This window comes from Apium graveolens, chromosome 2 (assembly GCF_009905375.1).
Source record: "Apium graveolens cultivar Ventura chromosome 2, ASM990537v1, whole genome shotgun sequence".
Classification (NCBI taxonomy): domain Eukaryota; kingdom Viridiplantae; phylum Streptophyta; class Magnoliopsida; order Apiales; family Apiaceae; genus Apium; species Apium graveolens.
In genome coordinates, this window is record NC_133648.1 from 203453223 (window position 1) to 203474761 (window position 21539).

At 35.2% G+C, this 21539-nt stretch overlaps 1 pseudogene; it reads right to left on the bottom strand.

Moving 5' to 3' along the window:
- Window positions 1–14855: 14855 nt before the first annotated feature.
- Window positions 14856–18817, bottom strand: LOC141708071 (protein OPI10 homolog; annotated as a pseudogene).
- Between the last annotated feature and the right edge of the window lie 2722 nt (window positions 18818–21539).

A 21539-nucleotide genomic window follows, 5' to 3' on the forward strand; every position in this document is an offset into this window, starting at 1 on the left:
ATGAATCATAACAACAAAACTAAACCTAATATTCAAAGTAAAGTTAGGGTTTGGAGGGGTTATACCTTCCTTGGAGAGTGGAGAATCAATTAACTAGCTTGGAATCACCCTTGAATGTCCTTATCCAAGCTTAATCTAAACAAAAACTCAAGAACAAAAATTTAAGTTCTTGAAAATCACTATTCACCCTCTTCTTCCATGATTTTTTGGAAGAGATTGTGAATGAAATTGAATTTTTAGATTCATGGGATAGCTATATTTATGTATAAGGAACCTTGGATAATTACCTCATGATTTAACAATGCTTGGATCTTGGATTTTGATTTTTTTCTCCTTGAAAATGAAGAAAAGTCGAGAGCTTCTTGTTGGATAATGAAGTCAACTTTGTGTTTTGTGATTTGTGATTTGTTTTGCTTGGTTGTTTTGTTTTGTTTTGCTTAATTACCTTTTAACCATGGTAACTTTTGCATGGCCAAGAATCAACCAACAACACACTTCCTTTTTGTCATGCTTATGTCACCTTGTTATGTCATCCTCCCACACTTGTCCTCTTCTTATTGGTTTGATGACCGCTGATCTGTTATGCGGTTCGCTTAACTTTCGTTTTCGTTTATCGTTTGAGGGATCATACCCGGGATCTTATTACTTAGGTTTCCTTAACCTTTTTCAATACATTATATTCCTTTTATGATCCTCTCTTATAATCCTTGAATTTAAATCCTTTTTATCATGTTCCCTTATACTCAATTCTTTCAGTATCTGGTGGATTTTCGAGAAAAATCAAAGTGTTCGAATTTGGATTCTGACGATCTTTACATACACTTATATCCCATATAAAGTACTAATAAGATCTCAGAATAACAAAAGAAGAACCCCTACATAGTATGGCATGGAAAGTTTTCTTATTCAGCATAATCAGCAAAACACTATTCATAAGGGTTTCAAAAATTCCAAAAATTGGGGTTATTACAGTCTCCCCTCCTTAAAAGGATTCCGTCACGGAATCAGGTAGAAAATGAATAGGGATACTATCTTAGCATTGCACTTTCTAACTATCCAGTAAATTTTCCAACATTGTGGTTCTATCATCAAACTCTGACTAGTTTGATAACCCTTCTCCTAAGCACTTGTTCCGTTTTTTTGATCTATAACCTTTCCTGGTTGCTCCACGTGGGTTACGTCTGGTTGCATGTCTATGCGCTCATATGCCCCTATTTGTCTGGCATCCGAATTACACTTCCTTAACATTGATATGTGGAACACGTTATGAACTTGCTACATGTTCGGGGGTAGGGCTAGCTCATATGCTAACTTCCCAATACGTCTTAATATATCCAAGGGTCCAACAAATTGTAGACTTAGCTTTCCTTTCTTTCCGAACCTCATCAATCCTTTCCAAGGGAAACCTATAACATTACTAGGTCCCCTATTTCATACTCTTTGTCCTTTTGAGTCAAATCAGCATACTTCTTATGTCCATCTTGGGTTACTACCAGCCGTCCTCTGATTAGATCTATTATATCCCTGGTCCTTTGGACTACTGCGGGTCCGAGCATCTTGCGCTCTACAACTTCATCCTAACATAAGGGAGATCGACATTGTCTTCCATCAAAAATCTCATAAGACGACATCTCGATACCTGACATACGATCTATTATCGTGAGAAAACTCAATCCGTGTTAAGTGATCATTCCAAATTCTTTCAAGTCTATTGTACAGACTCTCATCATAGCTTCTAGCATTAGAGCTTTTACTTCTCAATACCCATTCTTTTCCAGTTCGTAATCGCTACTACCTTCCGTTCCTAATATTAAACTGGTTATACTTTTGCCCGTTAGCATTCTATAACCTTTTTAATAACCACGTCCACCTTAGTATCACGAATGTGTTTCCATTCCGAATACCACCATAACTTTACTATTCCTTTTTCAGCTGTTTCTATTTTCCAAAATTTGATCAATCATATAGAAGTAAAGGAATTTATTGAGAGATCACTATGATCATGAACACTTGTTCTATTACATAGTTAGTACAGAAGGTGGCCAGCCTTTAGTACTTGAGAAGCAATTAAACAACATGTGGTATCCTACTAGGCTTCTATCACACAGATAGATAGTCATTCGGCAATACCTCCCCTTCTGGAAGGGTTGTTCTTCTCAGCTTACATGAATTGAAAAGAAGAGAAAAGAACGAGCTGAAGAGAATTGTATATACGTAAAAATTTATTGCCATAAAATATCTGGCTTGGAATCTACCTCTGAACTATAGAGGTTTGTCATAGGAGAACAAAACATATATGTATTTATATCAACATCAAGTATTATAGCATCGTATTTCACATGCCTAAATATTTTCGCTATTCCGTCCATCATTCTATGGACCCATGCTCCTCATCGAGCTTATACACAATCACCTTTGAAACTCCCTCGATATCGAAAATCAAATCTGGGATCTCATTCTAGACAGCATTGTTACTAGAATTCTATGCTTGCACCGCAACCTTCCTCGTATAATAATACGACTCTCTATTGATAAGAAAGAATAAATATTCAATAGGTAAATAATCGACCTAGTTTTTTTTTATCAAAGATAACTTATACGTCCACGTGACCCGATTAGTGGTATTCAATCTCAACATCCATTCTAATACAACTCTCATGCTTATAATTAGCTCATTACTCGCCGAATCATTGCTGCATTACTATGGTCCACCACTGACCTACTGTCGTCATTCACTTTCCATGAAATCTTAATATCTAACCATACGGAGTCCATACATGTCGTATATAATTCTTCTAAGGAGTTAACATAATCACCATTAATAATTCATGGAGAACACTCCAAATTCTGACGTACTTTCATGATATGAAGCAGATAAAATTGCAGAAGAGTTTCAATCAAAGCAATGATAGCAGGTTAATACCATTCTTAATTATATGCCTTAAATAGAAGACTTAACTCAAAGGTTCGTCTAGTCCTTTTTTTTTAAACATGGTCCTGGCTTATCTCAAGATAGTACCTTCTGAGATAGATAGCCCGCTCATGGCGATTACACGAATTAAACCTTTACCAACTACTATTACGGTTGGGTATTGCACAGTCATCAGAAGGAATGTCAATCTTCCAAACCATAATATAACCTTCACAGCTTTAACCATCATCACTGGATTCCTTTGGCACAAGCGCCTATAATTATCCTCTTACCTTTAAAGTGTCGGCCACCTCTTTGGCCTTTCCTGATAGTAAAATTTCCTTACATTCAATGTTATTTTAACCATCTCCAAATAATTTTTCTACCTCATTTCAATCACTGCTTATGTGAAGATGTTTTCCTTAAAATCTGATGAGTAAAAAAAAAATATCACCATTTTTCCATAAGTTATTGCCTCAGTTTTTAGAGGTTAATCACTGTCACGACTGACTCTCACTCATACTTAGAACATCTTTTATCTTAGGTCCTAATTGCCCTGAACAATTTCGACCTTTACTGGTTCGATCCATACTTTCTCGTGGTTTAACACGTGCCCCACTTGGCATCATTATAATTACGTCATATTTCCTTTATCAACATTTCTATTCTTGAGAATTTTGAATAATACCTTTCTCCTTGTAAAACCTCTAAGGTTATCCTTGAATCGTTCCTCCTGTATTCCCTAGATACAGGGCATATCAAGATACCATTTATTAATACCAGAATCATTGTCTACATACTTCTAAAAAATTTCTCCATTGATTCTTAAAGGTTGTTATTACCTTAATCCTTTCCAATTCATACTGTCAAAACTCCTACTATCCCTATTAAGGGTGAAATGCCAACCTTTATGCATTCCCCTAGGATTCATTTTAAGTTACCGATGTTCTATCCTTAATTCCACCTTTAAAAAGGTACATGCATCCTTCCATGGATAAATCAAGTCATACATCCCTGATAAGGGTGTCTTATTCAATCATTCCCACCTCGATAGTATATTGTGTTCAACGTGAACTTCTTCTTAATAATTCTTATTTACTTTTGTTATTTATCTCAACAGTCATCTCAATGTTGGGATATCTTTCATACCTGGCGTCTCCCTTTCCGGGTATCAAGCCACCGGTCTTACACTTCACATTCTTGAAGGTCACTTCCTTCATCCAATTTTCCTAATTTCTTACTTTCTTGACTCTTCAGTCCATCCGCGTTTCCTTATTAATCAATCGATCTATCTCAAAGTTTCATCGAATACTGTCAACTTGAAGGGAATTAACTATACGTATCGCTTACGCCTTCAAACCTTGAATTTATCTCATGATCAGTCACCATCGCGGTGATGATGACACACTTCTCTATATTTATTGCAAGGGTTTCTTAGGGTTTCCCATACCTAACTCCCTTATCACTTCTCAACTCTATTTCCTTTATATCCCTTTATATTCCTACCCTTTTCAGTCTTTTATTTTCGTTTCCATTACAACCATTACATGAACCAACACAACATAAGCATTGATTTCAAACATCCCGTCATTCTAGATTCGTGTCCTCAGAACGAATCTTGACAACTTTTACAACTTAAATTCATAATTCATCATACTTGTCCGCTTTTGTTCTGGCTCTAAAGTTTTTATACTACCTTCATAACCTTGGGAGTTACTTTCCCGAAAACAATTGACTGAACGTTAATCAGTTTATTCTAACCTCTGGCTCCGTGCCTTTCTTGGTCTTTCACCAACGGGTGGCCTCTCTCTTAGGAGGGTAAGTGACAAAACAGTCTTTTGTGATTCGTTAATCATTTAGAATCTCAAATGATTCCTATATTTCCTTTAGCCAGGCTCTTGCCTCGACTGGGTTCTCTTGTTCCTTGGAACTTTGAGAGCTTAGTGACTTAAAGGTCCTGAAAGAATTTCCCACCGTATTGTCCCCTCAGGGTGGTGGTTGGGGATAATAGTCTAAGTTCTCTTTAGACAGGTCCATGAATTGTCGTATAAGAGTACCATCTCGGGTCTCCTTTCCTTACTCGACTTCTGTTTTCTCAGTATGAAATGTTTCATCCTTCTCCCATAATTGGGGTTATCTTATACGTTAAAATCCTTGTTTTCCACTTCATTATGTTCTGGGTTCCTTACATCTTGATTGCGACCTCCCTGATTATCATATTCAGGGTTTTCCCTTAATCTTATTCCTCGAACTATGACTTCCATCTAAGATCTTATCCTTAAGCTCTTGAACGTTTGGAACCAAAATTCTGTAGGAATAACTCATTATTTCCTTATCATCTTTCTCGGTATTAATCTCTTCTCCAGTCATTGGCTCTCTGCCTTCATTCATCACTTTTTCTTGGCACAATATGATTTTCTTTTCCCATAATTCGGGCTGCATTACAATCTCAAACAGCCTTTCAGTACCGGCTCTGGTTACCTTCACTTCTATTTCCATTTTCTCAAAATCTCTTATCAAATCTTCCGAAGACATTATCATCTTGAGTCTCTCCTTTTTACTAAGGGCATCAGCCACCACATTGGCTTTCCCTGAATGATAAAGAATCTCCCAATCATAATTCTTGATTAGCTCTAACCGCCTCCTCTGGCGTATGCTGAGCTCTTTCTACGTAAAAATGTACTAGAGCTCCTATGGTTTGTGTAAATCTCACACTTCTCTCCATACAAGTAGTGCCTCCAATCTTTAGGGTAAAACTATTATCACGAGCCTAAGCTCATGGGCGGGGATATCGAACTTTATATTCCCTTAATTGTCTTGACGCGTACGCGATTACCTTATTGTGCTGTATAAGAAGCAACCTAATTCCTTATGCGAAGCGTCACTACACATCACAAAATCTCCTTTTCCATCTGGCAACGCCATCATAGGGTTCGTCACCAATCTTTGCTTCAGTTCTTGAAAGTTGTTCTCGTATTTCTCCGTCCATTCGAACTTCTCAGTCTTACGAGTAAGCCACGTTAAAGGGGCTACTATCTTTACGAACTTGAACGAACCTCCGGTAGTAACCGGCCAATCCTACCTCTGGTAGTTTCCCTAACCATAGTCATCAATTCCTCAGTGGTCCTTTATTCATTCTTGTCAGGATCCTCAACGGGATTCTTCCCAGCAACAATCCCTTCTAGGACAATATCCTCAACCGCTACATCCTCAATATGAACATCATTCGGTCCCTCGTTAGGACGCTCTATCGGATCCACAATCTGATCTCCAATAAGTAATAAAACATCATCACGTTGTTGCTCCTTAACCTCAGGGTTCGGAGTCCCGCTACCATATACGATAACGAACTACGCTTTTATCACGATATTTATAAGGGTTCCCATAAGGGTTTTAACTGTCAGTACTACGTTAGGTAGTCCGACTATGAACTTGGCAAGAGTTCTTATTATCTTAGTGAACTTAATATTTTAAAGTCATATCATCTGTGAGGTTTATAACACTTGGCTCTGATACAATTTCTGTAACACCCCCAAATCCGGGGTCGGGGATCCGGGTTGTCACGAGTTCCATTTCCCTTAATAACACCCAATCTTAATAAACAATCAACTACTCTGTACTGTGACCCCACAATAAACACACACACCACAAGTTATAGTCTCAGAGATGAATATCCAAAAATAACACGAGTCATTTTATTCCCCAATTATATGCCATTACACCTTAAAAGGGTTTCTGAATAAATTTACATTTCTTTGCCATTATTACAATTCATAAAGATACATAAGTTTGGTACATCAAGAGTTGAAAGCCTAGCCTATTGGTAGTTCCTACCTCAGCTACAGCGACATCAACGCCTATAGGAAACTGCGGAACATTTCCTATCCGCTCGCGAATTGGGAGCTTGGTCCTGTTCATCTTGTCTATCTGATGTTGTGTGATGAAAGAAGAAAGCAAGGGTGAGCAACAAGCCCACCAAAATAATATGTATAATAACTAACAATATATGAGCATTCTCATAGTACACATGAAAGTCTTGGTGAAGAAGAAATGAACCAAGCTGATATCTTAACGCGACCAAGTCGCAAAATATTCAGTATATATATACATATATACTTTTCACAATCTTTGAAATCCTCTGACATGTATAATATAGACAGAGTTCCCGTTTATAACTGTATAAAATATCGTTGCAAGGTGATCTCATATATCTAACCTTGTCTCAACGTTTTTCCGAAAATCTTTGACATGCACAAGATAATCATTTACTAGATATAAGTTTAAAAGATGAAGTTACAAGATACTCCAATACACTTATATCTGAATACTACTTGAACTACCACCGTTCAAGTTATAATCAGTTTCGAAAGTTCATCACATAGATGAGACTACAAGATAAGACTTGAATAGATTCAATCTTTGAAATATCATTTAAAAGAAATGAAGTTACGAGATACTTCATTAAGTCCCGATATATATATACACCTATATATATACATTTCATACACTCCTTGAAACCCTCTGTTATGAAAATTATAAACAGAGTTGCAATATCCAATGAATTTGGAAAGGGGAAAACCTTGGCATAAACCTGATATCTTGCTGATCAGGCAAAGATACCAATAAGTAACCTTTTTTACTAGTAGATGGACGAATTCCCCACCGGTCATCACCCTGGCCGCAAAAGGACCTTATGCTGGACTACCACTCAGCCACTTACGCATTTGATGGACTCCCACTAAGCCACTTACACTTTCATGGACGCCCACTGAGCCCATGTTGCTTCTGCCGACTCAATAGATGGACTTACTTCCCGAACGTTGGGTAAGTAATCAATTCATTTATCAACACAACAACCTCGTTGCGAATGTAAAATATACCACTGAGCCGGATCTCTCAAGTTTTGAGCGAGTATTGAAATCCCCTTCGAAAGAAATATCTTAACTATAAAAATGAGTTTTGGGATCCGCTCTAACTTTTAAAATCATTTTGAAGACTCGAAAACATTTTTAAGAATGTTTGGAGTAATGCTGATTTAATGAAATAAATCAGTCCCGATATATTAGAAAATTTTTGAATATAATTATTTAAATAATATTCCCATAAAGAATAATCTTTATAAAAATAATTGAAGTAGAAGTTGTAAAACTTATACTTGAAATGAATATTAAATAACCAAAGATATACTTATACGAAAGTAATATCTTTATTTGAGTAATCAAAAGTGAGTTTGATTATCGACACATTATTATTTAATAAAATAAAGAATATTAATTAGTAAATAATCGGAGTCATAAGTCCTCGAATGAATATTCAAAGTAATATTCATTAAATAAATAAAGCTATCGAATAAACCTTATTCGATTAATAGTTTTGAACTATATCAATATATATATATATATATATATATATATATAATATACTCGGGAACATCGACTCCCGGTTTTAGAAAATGTTGACCTTTGGGTCCCCTATCCTAAGGGTATGCGCAACTACTGCTTATCTCTAGCATAGGTATTATGCAACTTATAAGCATTGAAATCAACAGATAGATAACCAGATTACGAAACAGACATGCATATATATACCATCTCAGCATGCTTCAATATATCGCAAAATTTGCTAATAACAATCATGCATCTATCATAAGATAATGCATATACATATATACATCACCACAACAGTATAACGGGTAGAAAACTTGCCTGAGTGTTCCGTCGTAGACTTAAGCTTAGAGTGGGTCCGATAACCTATGAACAACAATATAAGTCAGAATTAAACCCCGGTCGCTTAAGAAACTAGACTTTAACCAACTGAACCCTAACGTTCGCTTTTGCGCTTAACGATTCACTTAAGTCGCTCGAGTACCCTCGGCTCCACCATTTTTAATAAATTAACCATTAAGGGTTTTAAGGCGATTCTTTCGCGAGTGCCTTACCAACTGCATAATACACTTCACATAAATGTTTCATACTCCAATTAGTCCTTTAAGGTCTTTAACCTATATTTAAAAGTAAGGCGTGGGGTAATGGTTCATTCGCGAAATACCGTCACTTAAAACGGTCGTTTCTCCTAAACCGTATATCGGATTCAAACGAACCACATATCAAAACGAAGCTCGTAATATGAACTATCTAATAATGGCAATGGTAAAAACCTAACAGTGAGTTCTCGGGTCCTGATGTTAAGAACAAAAATAGTCTAAAGTAAATCGGACATTACGACGGCTATGTTTACGCGATTACCAATTTTTATTCTACTCCAAACCAACCACCAATCAACCACAATTCATTCATACAACCAAAATCCATCCATACCATACTACAATAGCCCCAACACCTCAAGTTCTCCAATTTATATTATTCTCAAACATGAATTAAAACTATACTTAAGTTCATTAATCAATAATCCAAGATTTACAACTCCAACTCATTACAAAACCAACCACACTCTAAGTCTACAAGAATCATGCTTCTCACGAATCATAACAACAAAAATAAACCTAATATTCAAAGTAAAGTTAGGGTTTGGAGGAATCAATTAACTAGCTTGGAATCACCCTTGAAAGTCCTTATCCAAGCTTAATCTAAACAAAAACTCAAGAACAAAAATTTAAGTTCTTGAAAAACACTATTCACCCTCTTCTTCCATGATTTTTAGGAAGAGATTGTGAATGAAATTGAAGCTTAGATTCATGGGATAGCTATATCTATGTATAAGGAACCTTGGATAATTACCTCATGATTTAACAATGCTTGGATCTTGGATTTTGATTTTTTTTCTCCTTGAAAATGAAGAAAAGCCGAGAGCTTCTTGTTGGATAATGAAGTCAACTTTGTGTTTTGTGATTTGTGATTTGTTTTGCTTGGTTGTTTTGTTTTGTTTTTCTTAATTACCTTTTAACCATGGTAACTTTTGCATGGCCAAGAATCAACCAACAACAGACTTCCTTTTTATCATGCTTATGTCACCTTGTTATGTCATCCTCCCACACTTGTCCTCTTCTTATTGGTTTGATGACATCATCCTCACTAACCTCTTTGATTAGCTTCTAATTACTTGGCTAATGATCGCTGATTTGTTATGCGGTTCGCTTAACTTTCGTTTTCGTTTATCGTTTGAGGGATCATACCCGGGATCTTATTACTTAGGTTTCCTTAACATTTTCAATACATTATATTCCTTTTATGATCCTCTCTTATAATCCTTGAATTTAAATCCTTTTTATCCTGTTCCCTTATACTCAATTCTTTCGGTATCTGGTGGATTTTCGGGAAAAATCAAAGTGTTCGAATTTGGATTCTGACGATCTTTACATACACTTATATCCCATATAAAGTACTAATAAGATCTCAGAATAACAAAAGAAGAACCCTTACATAGTGTGGCATGGAAAGTTTTCTTATTCAGCATAATCAACAAAACACTATTCATAAGGGTTTCAAAAATTCTAAAAATTGGGGTTATTACACCTTATGTGATTGATGATGATTTCACTAGCCTCATCTTTAGACTTTAGGAAATATGTCCAAGAGAACTTTGAGAAATCATCTACAATTACTAGGCAAAATCTTTTCCTTGAGATGGACAACACATTGACTGGTCCAAACAAATCCATGTGTAGCAATTGTAGAGGTTCTTCAACTGTTGAATCAAGCTTCTTTCTGAATGATGCTTAAATCTGCTTTCCCTTTTGGCAGGCAGCACACAGTCCATCCTTAGAAAACTCTACTTGAGGAATTCCTCTAATCAGTTCTTTCTTGACAAGCTCATTCATGGTCTTGAAGTTTAGATTAGATAGCTTCTTGTGCCACAACCAACTTTCATCTTGACTTGCTTCACTAAGAAGACAAGTAACAGATTCTGCATTTGATGAGTTGAAGTCAGCTAGGTACACATTTCCTTTTCTCACTCCAGTGAGAACCACTTTGTTGCTCCTTTTGTTTGTCAGAACACAGGCTTCTAAATTGAAGGTTACTGAATTGCCTTTATCACAAAGCTGGCTAATACTCAACAAATTGTGTTTGAGACCATCCACTAAGGCAACCTCCTCAATTATGACATTATTTTTAGAAATCAAGCCATATTCCACAGTATAACCCTTGTTGTCATCTCCAAAAGTAATACTAGGGCTAGCTCACTCTTTGAACTCTGCGAGCAGGGTAGAATCTCCAGTCATGTGTCTTGAACAACCACTATTCAAGTACCATAAATTCTTTCTGTTTCCCTGCACACATCAAAACCAAATCAAGTTGATTTTGGTACCCAAGTTTCCTTGGGTCCTGCCTTGTTAGCTTTCTTCTTTTTTTTCTTAGGTTTGATTTCATTTGACTTGGGGATATCATATTCATCCTTAGTCATCTGAGTTGGACCTTTAAAACCAGTCATTAAAACAGATATATCATGCACATTTTGATTATCAGGAAAATGCATGCTATTTGCAAACATTTTATTCTAGTAAGGCATGTTAAATGACATTTGAGGCATACTAAATGCAGCATAATAAGGATTAGGTACAAATGGCATATTAGCAAATTGTGCATTCATATTTTGTGCAGACATAACATTCATATGCATAGAAGGCATGGCATTCATGTTGGGAAAAGAAGATGGTACATATATAGGAGTAGGCATAGCAAGTTTGCAATTATTAGACAGATGATTAACACTACCACACTTAACACAGATTTTTCTAGGAGCATACTTATCAGGTGTGTAGTTGTTATGTTTGTTAATCCCTACTTTCCCATTTCTATTATTTTTCTTTTTAATTTATGTTTTAACCTCTATCTTTTCAAATCTGTCATTCAATTTCTTGATGGACAGATGACCAACATTCACTTTCTTCTCCTTCTTCACTTGACTTGATTCTCCTGGAACAAAGTTTTTGGAAACTGATCCATATTTATCATTTAGCTTGGCAAGTTTGGCTTTGCTCACAGGTTTGCTCATAGCCGACAGATGAGGATTTATGTCACTCGACGGATAATCCTTTCGGTTATTTGACGGATGACTCTCATCATCCGTCGAGTCTACATCTGTTAGCAATCCTTCAACCAAATTGGATTCCAGCTTCTCCTTACTCTTTTTCCAGGCTGCATCACAAAAGGACTCAATACCTTGAACTTTAGTGATTTGAGCATGGACATCTCTGGATGATTTCCATACTTTAATCACTTCTTGTTCTCGTTTAAGCTGCTTCTTCAAAATCTCTTCTTTCTTCAAGGACTCAGTTATTTCATCTTTAGCAATCTTACACTCAATTCTCAATTTTTCAAATTCAATAAACTGAGACTCTAGCACATTATTCCTTTCACTTAAAAACAAATTATTTTCGTTAATTTTAGCATTTTCCTTAGTGAGGGACTTAAGTGTAACACGCAAGTGATTTAATTCTGTAGACATGTCATTGATTGCATCATTACACTCAGCTTTAGATAAATGTGCTAGGTTAGTGGTGATTACCTGATTACTTGAAGAACTTGTTTCTGTTTCATCAGACTTGGCCATCAGGGCTAGATTGACATAGCTCACATCTTCATCTTCATCCAAACCATCAGCTGCCCAGTCATTTTCTTGTGTAATGAAAGCCCTTTCCTTTTGTTCGAGCAACTCAAAATACTTCTGCATATAATCCACAAGCTCAAACTTCTTCTTGCTGGAATCTGACTTTCTACACTCACTGGCAAAATGCCCTGCCAAGCCACATTTGAAATATTTGAATTTTGATTTATTCACCATGTTTTTATTTGGCTTAGCTGCTCCAAAGTTCTTCTTGAACTTGAGCTTGGCAAATCTTCTGGAAAAGAATGCAAGATGTTCATCAATATCTTCCATATCATCTTGGCTCAAAGAATCTTCATTTTCAGCTACCAGCCCTTTGCCCTTGTTTTCACAGATCTTTGTAGTAGACTCAACAACTTCTACCTTCACCTCCTTCTCCTTTTCTAACTCAGCAACCAGTGCTATGGACCCTCCTTTTTTCTTTCCTTTCTCCATCCTCTCATCTTGCTCTATTTCAAGCTCATAAGTTTTCAGGATGCCATACAGTCTCTCCAAGGTAAACTCCTTGTAATCCTGAGAATTTCTCAGTGAGACTGTCATTGGTTTCCATTCCTTTGGAAGAGACCTAAGGAATTTGAGATTGGAGTCTTTAGTCTGATAGACTCAACTTCAGAGCATTTAGTAGCTTTTGAAACCTACTAAATATATCAGTGAGAGTTTCACTATCTTCACAATGAAAGTGCTCATATTGCTGAATTAGCAGCTGCATCTTATTTTCTCTAACTTGCTTAGTACCATCACAGATAATTTGGATGGTGTCCCAAACCTCCTTGGCTGTCTTGCAATTGATGATGTTGTCAAACATATCACCATCAACTCCATTGAATAAAATATTCATGGTCTTTTTGTCCTTCCTGACTTGCTCAATATCAGGATCTGACCATTCATGCCTAAGCTTGGGGACTGAAGGCTCATTGCCAGTAGCAGCTCTCATTGGAATATGAGGACCTCTCTCTATGCAATCAACATAGGCCTCATCTTAAGAAAGAAGATGTAGGTGCATCTTCACCTTCCAGTGATGATAATTGTCTTTATCCAGAATTGGAATTTTGACTCCAACATCCTTTTTTTTCATCTTGTTGTTTTGTTGTAATCTTTAAACTCGTTGTACTTCAAGAGCTTGCTCTGATACCAATTGTTATTCCCTAACAATACAACAAGAATTACAGAAGGGGGGGTTGAATGTAATTCTGGCTTCTTTTTGAGATTTAAGAAAAATGGTTTTAACTCAATAATATATGTGTTTGATTTGCAAAGTGCAGAATGAAAGAATTATATAAATCAAAACACAAGTCTTTAAAACTTTCTGGTGGATTTGAATGTATCCACCAGACATATATATATATATATATATATATATATATATATATATATATATATCAAGAGAACCCTGTGAAGCTTGAATAGCTCACAACTGCTTTACAAGTGAACAAACAAAACTATAGAGAAATTCTGCAGAATATAGCTTACAAATGTTTCTCTGCTAAAAATGTGTTTGCTTAGATGTTTGTGAGTCAGTTTGTTCTACTAGCTACCCTTGATTTATATATCACCAAGTTTACATGGCAATAAGACAGGATAATAAAAAAAAACCTATTAAGTCTAACTCCATGTTGCTTCACTATTCTATTCCAGCATCTTTGAATATCTTCAAAATAGCATGGAAATGGTAATGCTTTTTTGTTCTCAAAACCCTACTAAACAGGCTGCCACATTCCTTTTGCAAACACCCAACGCATGTTACCGTGTTGTCACTGTCAACATATATTTGAATTGATCATCCGTCGGGTACATGCTTGTTATCCTTCGGGTAGCCTTGTTGATCATCCGTCGGGTAGCTTTGTTGATCATCCGTCAGGTAGCCATTTATCACTTGACTCCATTTCATTTGTGCAGAATTACAAGACATCTTATATTTATATTTAATCAACCTATTTTGCACATCTACTAGTAGTCTACATGATTCATAAGCTACTACAGAATCTTATACAAAGTTGTTTGCAGAAATGTGCTTCATGACTTATGGTTACATAAGCTACTCACTCGATGGATATCAATTAGTCATCCGTCGGGACTATATTGACTCATCCGTGGGGACTATAATTGATCATCCGTCGGGTGCAACAAAATTCACTAAGTTAAATCTACTAAGGTGTTTTTTTTATCTTATCATCAAGTACACAACATATTCCTAACAGTTATTGCAACATCTTTCTCCATCTATAGCAACACTACTCGATTAACATTTCTTATTTTTTCCAACACTTTATAAGACAAAGGCAATATTTTTAGTGGTGTTTTTTGAATAACTTGTTTTTTAAAAAGACCTCATAGTTTTAATCAATTTCATCCAAAGAAATCAAAATAATATACAAACCAATTACAACTAAGATATGCAATATCAAATTAATTTGAATATAAACTTTAAACTCATACTTGAATAAACTTTAAAGTTATCCAATTCCAACTATTTCGACCTAAAAGCTTATGATACAAGATAAGATTACATGTTTCGGTCAAAATCAGAAGCTCATTCTCTGACTTTAAGTTTAGGATATGCATCCACAAAACTCTCATGATTTGGTGTTGTTTCAACTACTGTGTATTCTGCCGGAAGACCTTGATCCTGTTGAGGAGTCATGATATCAGAAGGTTGCTCATTGACCAATTTCGAACCACCCATTGCTGATACATGTAATTCAGGTTCCACCTTTACACTAGTATCCTTGCTTTCTGAGGCTAGTACTGGGTTAGGGAAAGATTATAGAGGAGAACTTTCTTTAACAGTTTCTGCACTCTCCATCAAACAGAAGGCTTACTGCCGAAAGTAATGTCAAGCAACTCAGGAATTAATTATCGACAGTGCAACATATATGAAGTTATTCTAAAAATTATAAAATATTTGGAAATCTGTAATCACCATCGGTTCCGTCGATAATTCCATCCTCAATCAGTTTAGGGATACTCCATGCCAAGGAAAATACTCCGACAAAATCTTTAAACACACACACACACAAATCGGTAGATAATTCAACAAAAATGGAAAAGTGCGATGACATCTATCTAGGCTAGGTAGAGGAAACTTACTGTATCTGGACCAACAAATGATACAGCTTTTATTTCGACACTATCACATATGGCATTAATATTATCCTGGTGAAAAAGGAGAACATAGTAATTAATACATCAGATATAAGTGTTAGACATTTATTTATCACCATGTATGCATCATGTAATATGCTAAATAGGGTGGTCCATAAAGTAATAACTGCAAAAAGTGAAGTAAAGGTCACAAGCGGTTCAAAAATGAAAAAAAAAGGTAAAGCTCACATTAGTCCCATGAATAACGTTTAAGACGCCATTAGGCAACCCCGCTTCCGTTCCTAACTCAGCCAACGTCAAGCAAGCAGCTGACCAACAAAATTCCACATCACTAGTTTTTAAAATTAAGGTAATATATAAAACTCATGTAAAATGAATAACATACCTACATACACACACATACATGCATTATTTAACATACAACTCAAAAATGTAAAGCAAGTACCTAATCAACCACGAACGACTTTACCATATAGACACATATCTATCTGTCAAAAGTACCAGAATATATATAAAATGAAGTGTTTATCTGATTCAGAAGTTGTCTAACACAAATAATTATATACTAATTATATACTAATTGCGTAACATCAACCTCAGGTACATTTGCTTTAACATAAAAGAGAGGGGGTTCACATCCTTCCTTATCCGAAAAGCAGAGAGTTCAAGACCAGTTTGGCTCTAGTTGAGACTGTATAACCGGTCTATTATGACATCTATCTTTCTCACTGGCTCTTTTAACTCTAATATCCCTTACTTCCTGGCCAACTGTGTGTATGTTATCCAGCAGTATAATGGAGGTTTAAATAGATTTATGCCTCATAGTGTACATAATGTAGTGATTCCTCCTTTCAAAAAGTAATTATATCTTATTATTCAGTCTAGACAGTGCCAAGTCGAGGTAATCTCGAAACAACTACTTAGATATACAGACTACATCTATGTTTGAAACAGGAGGAGAAATAGGGTGAAAAATAAAATGAAAAAGAATGTCATACAAAACATAACCCTTGTAGAAACTACATGGCTATAAAATTTTCAGTGGAAACAAGTTTTAGACTAAAAATAGGAACAACCTGTTATTACAAAAGAAGGAGCAATTCGTCAACTACAATACTACATAAACCAAATGCAGACAAACTCACCTGAATCTCTCTTTGATGGCTTCAATATAAAGGTATTGCCACATGTTACGATGATCAGGAACATCTACATCAAAATCAGGGTTCCAAAATTTAAGGATGGTGCTTGATTCCCTTAAGAACCATAATAACAATGTAACAGATTAAACATTTTAATCTGTATAAAAGCTAAATTTGTAATTTTCAGAGCGTACTATCTCTCTCAAGCCTCGGTGGTCATGTTGCAGTATTATGTTTCAAATGTTGCTCGTAATAGCCGATCAACCGGGCATGAAAATACAGACTTATTATTGCGTAGCTCTTAATATGAAATTATGTTGAAGTAAAGCAATATATATGGGGAAGAAATATAATCACCAGCAGAGGATTGTTATATTAAAATGAAAAATATCTTACACCACAATACAAAATAAACTCACCAGAACAGCCCATACAGGCACTATGTTGTCCTTCATTGGATACTTCAGATCCTCCATCATATCCTTACCAATAAAGCGATAGAATGGATGTATAATATTCAAGATGACCTCTATGACCACAAACTTTCATAGCACAATATTAAGTTATTATCGCATCCAACATATGATATTCTTAGGGTCATAAATAACACCATAAGTAGTAGATCCATCCTAGAAATTAGTCAGACATCTACTACAGGTAACGATAAAAATGAAATCACCAAGACAAGCATAAAACGTAAGTACGGAACAAACTAAAAATGGAATTAACTTGCCAAATTCAAAAAATTACCTCCAGAACCTACAAAGCAAACCCCTTCAAGTACTCGGGATCACGCTTAGCCCATTCCTGAAAATTCTTAAACCACCTATCAAGTATATCCATAGGCACAATCAACTTACTGCCATCCACCCCACAAAAAGATTGCATAAAGTTAAACAAATTCTCACCAACTTTCATCGCCAATCGCTCAATTTTCTTATCAGCCGCCACATCAAGCGAAGGTAATGTGGCCAAATCCACGATAGAAAGCCCAATTTTAGCGGAAACAGGCAGAGAATCAGCAGTCATGAGCTGCAATTATCCACCAGGCTTCGGCCAAGTCAACGAAAGCACAACTGAGGGACGCGTAATCGTAACAGTACCACAAAACACGAAAGGTGAGCCCGGAGATTGAATGTAAACAACTAGGGCTTTATCAGGTGGAAGAGTAAAGTTATTCAATAAAAAGATACAAACTTCTCTTATAGAATCATAAGCCTCTCCTGTAAATTTAAATAAAACAAATTAACAATGAATTAATATCAAGATTTAAACATAAATATTGTATATTTTGTAAGAAAGGGGGGGAAGGGTTGTAATAAGTACCTACTAAGTGGTTCTTGTTGAGGACCCAATGGAAAGTATCGATTTGAGTGAAAGTGGAGATGTCCATGGGGAAGCTGCGATTGGGAAAAATGACACCGAACATTGTCATTTTGTTTGGAGTTTGAAAGCGGTGGTGCCAGCAGGGCTTTTGACGAACAAGATGGAATAGAGGAGAGTGAACATTTGTGTATTAGAGCTGCCAATCTTCAAATGGTCCATATTTTATTATTATTAAGACTTTAAATACTAGAGATTTTATTTTCGGGATTACCTTTAATCAATCTTCTAGCATTTTCTATAACTAGATTTATCATCTGTATCAGATAACAGATTATAGAAAACAGGGTCAAAATAGATAACAAAAAACCCCTAATTAGAAAGAAACTCAAGTATTAGGGTTTTCAAAAAACTCCAAATTGAAAAACTTAAAAACACCCAATAATCAGGTCCTGTAAACTACCGTGAACTAATTAAAAGGAGAAACGAATATAACTTTAAATAGACGATTTAATCAGTAGAATGGAAAGGACCGGAGCTATGAACAGAGAAGACCAAAGCTATAAACAAAGAGGTCCGGAGAAATGAACGGAGATACAGAATGAGACGACGGGAGTGTGAGAAGGAGAGAAATGCCTGGAGCCGAGTTGTGCTGAGGAAAGTAATGAATTGAGCGGCGTATTAGCGAGAAAGATAAGCAAACAGATGTAAGAGTGAGCCAAAGAGGAGAGAGATGAATAAACAAAATTAATTTTGTTTGTGTTTTATTTTTAAGTGAGCGGTGCTTTTTTTTAGTTTTAATTGGAGCGGGATTTCTTTTTTATTTGGAGCGAGCTTTTCCCCCCTCTTTTTTTTAACAATTTTTCAGTTATCTAAGCCAATATATGTGTTGGAATTGAATAACCAAGGCAACACACACGACAACATTAGATTTTAATGTTGGCTTACATTCCGTTATTCAATTTTTGATCACATAAGGCAACATTTTAGGTGGCAACACCTTTTTCCGTTGTTGATAAAGACTATTTACGTGGTAGTGATATTAGTTATCATTGAGGAAAATAGGAAGGTAAAGTGTTTTAACTACTTTTAAAAATAGCAGGCTCATTTCCGACTGACTACAGTTGGAAATAGTCTTCTAAATGGTTGGAAATGATCCGACTCAGGCACATGTTCGGATCAACCAATAAGAATGTAACACATACAAAAATTAGGTGATATGACGAAACTGGTCGGTTTTAAGATAATCGGTCAGAAATGACATGGTCGAGAATGACTTCAGTTGAAAATGAGCTGGTTGGAAATGACACCCCTTTCGTGTATGACGTGTGTGTATGATGGGGGCCATACGATCAAAACCGACCATCGTTGGTCGGAAAGTGGTCGGTTATAAAAATTATTTGTGACAGATTGTTTCGGTTAGTCTATCGGTCGGTTATAGTATGTCATTTTCAACCGTTTTTCAGTGGTCAGAAATAAGTTGGTCAGAAATACGCGTTTTTCTTGTAGTGTTTTGACAGACTAACGTTTGGGTTTCTAGTAGAGTGAATAGAAAGTATAATGTGAAAGGATGTGAAACCCTAACCCAGCTGGGAGAGGAAGATGGACTCGACGTGAATGTTTGTTGGCGAACATTCACATGGAACCACAAAAATGTCATCATGTGTACAGTTTTCTTTCATTAACTGTCGTGGTTTTATAGGAGTACAATCTTAGACAAGGCACAAAATACACCAAAATTGACTTCTTGGAGTTGCTACCCCTAGCTAGGGCGTTCTATTAATACATTATAAATTTTAGAAACACTTGTTCATAATTAAGAACGATATCCCCCAGCTATAAACAAATCATGCATTAATCCGATTCCATATGTAGCAAACTCTTCTGATTTCCAGACTAGCTAGGATACCGTATGTTGTTTAACAAAAGTGTGGTTAAAGATGATTAGTCTTAATTTGTTTTTTTTGAAATGACGAGTTTTTAATGTGGATATTAAATAATAGAACTCTTAGCTAGAGTTATTTAATTAATATACTACACATGTTGGTTACCGATGAGATGATCAGACGTGGTGTAAGACATTTTTTCCCCGTGAGATGTCTCCCTAATTAAGATATTTTTTTGTTGACATTTAAATACATTGAATTTTCAACTTTATAGCAATTTGCAATTTATAAAAATGTTTTGTATTATAGTTGACATTTACCGCCTAGGCGAAACTTATGTAAAGTTCGGTGTGTGCATGTTAACTAGATCGAGAAATTTCTCTGCTTCTCGATCCTTATATTAAATTATATGTAAAATAATGTAGAAAAATACAAATTTCAATTAATTAAAAAAAGAGGAGATTTCCGCGAAAATAGAGGTCATTTTAGTGCAAGATCCGGTCGTATATAAATACTTAAAGTCCTAAATGACACTTGTTTGGTTTACTTAACTTTTATCAAGTCTATGGAATCCCAGCGGAAGGGGACAGCCCCATGTATAGGGTAGTCCTGCATATCAATGTGCTGAACCTCCGTTAGGTTTATACTTATCAGGTTGAGCTTTTTCGTATAGTGAACCCAAATTCAAGAATTTAAAAATAAATTACTTTCATATTGTATATATCCTTTTTTTTTGGAGAGAGATACTTTTCATTATTAATATACATATTACTTTATGATAGATTCAATTTATTTTATGTATATGGTAACTTTCTGTTATCAAAAAATTGAACAAAAGATATTAACAAGTATATATTAATCAAAAGGGAGTTTGTTACTTACTTTTATGAACCAACGATATAGGTTATAAGATGACCGACCACGGTCAAAAATACCTAAATTTGACCGAAATCATTATGTCATTTATACGGTAGTTGAATTGACACAAATCGGTCAAATTTAACTGTCTATATGTAGGTAAGTTGTAATTCTCTTATGGCTCATTTGTTAAATTTGAACAGAATTTTCTGAATAGTTAAAATTTCTGAATCAGTAATAATCTGAACAGTAATGAATAAGATTGTATGATAAAATTATTTAAATTTCTGAATGATAACATTAACCTGTTTGTAGTTGAGTGGTTGATAATATTAGATAATTTTTTTTATTGAAAGTTGTTTAAATTAAAATATATATTATTAAAATATTTTTTTGATAAGTTAAAATTTTATCATTTTGTAATAATTAGGCAACTTTAAAAACTAGACCGTAAATAAGTACAATCACTAATAATCTTAAGATAATACAACATATTAAAAATGAAAATATTTTTTAAAATATATATATATGTGTTTTTTTCAAGAGAGAACCCTTTTTATACCTTGATTCTATTATAAAATTTCATCAAATTTATTGCTAAGGTAGAAAGATGATTATATATTTAAATATAATAAAAAGTTTAACAATTGAAATTTGAAAAAGAAATTGATTTTAAATTTGATTCTATTATGCAATACTTTTGGATAACTGTGATTTTACTACAAAACCATTTTAAACAATTTCATCAAATTA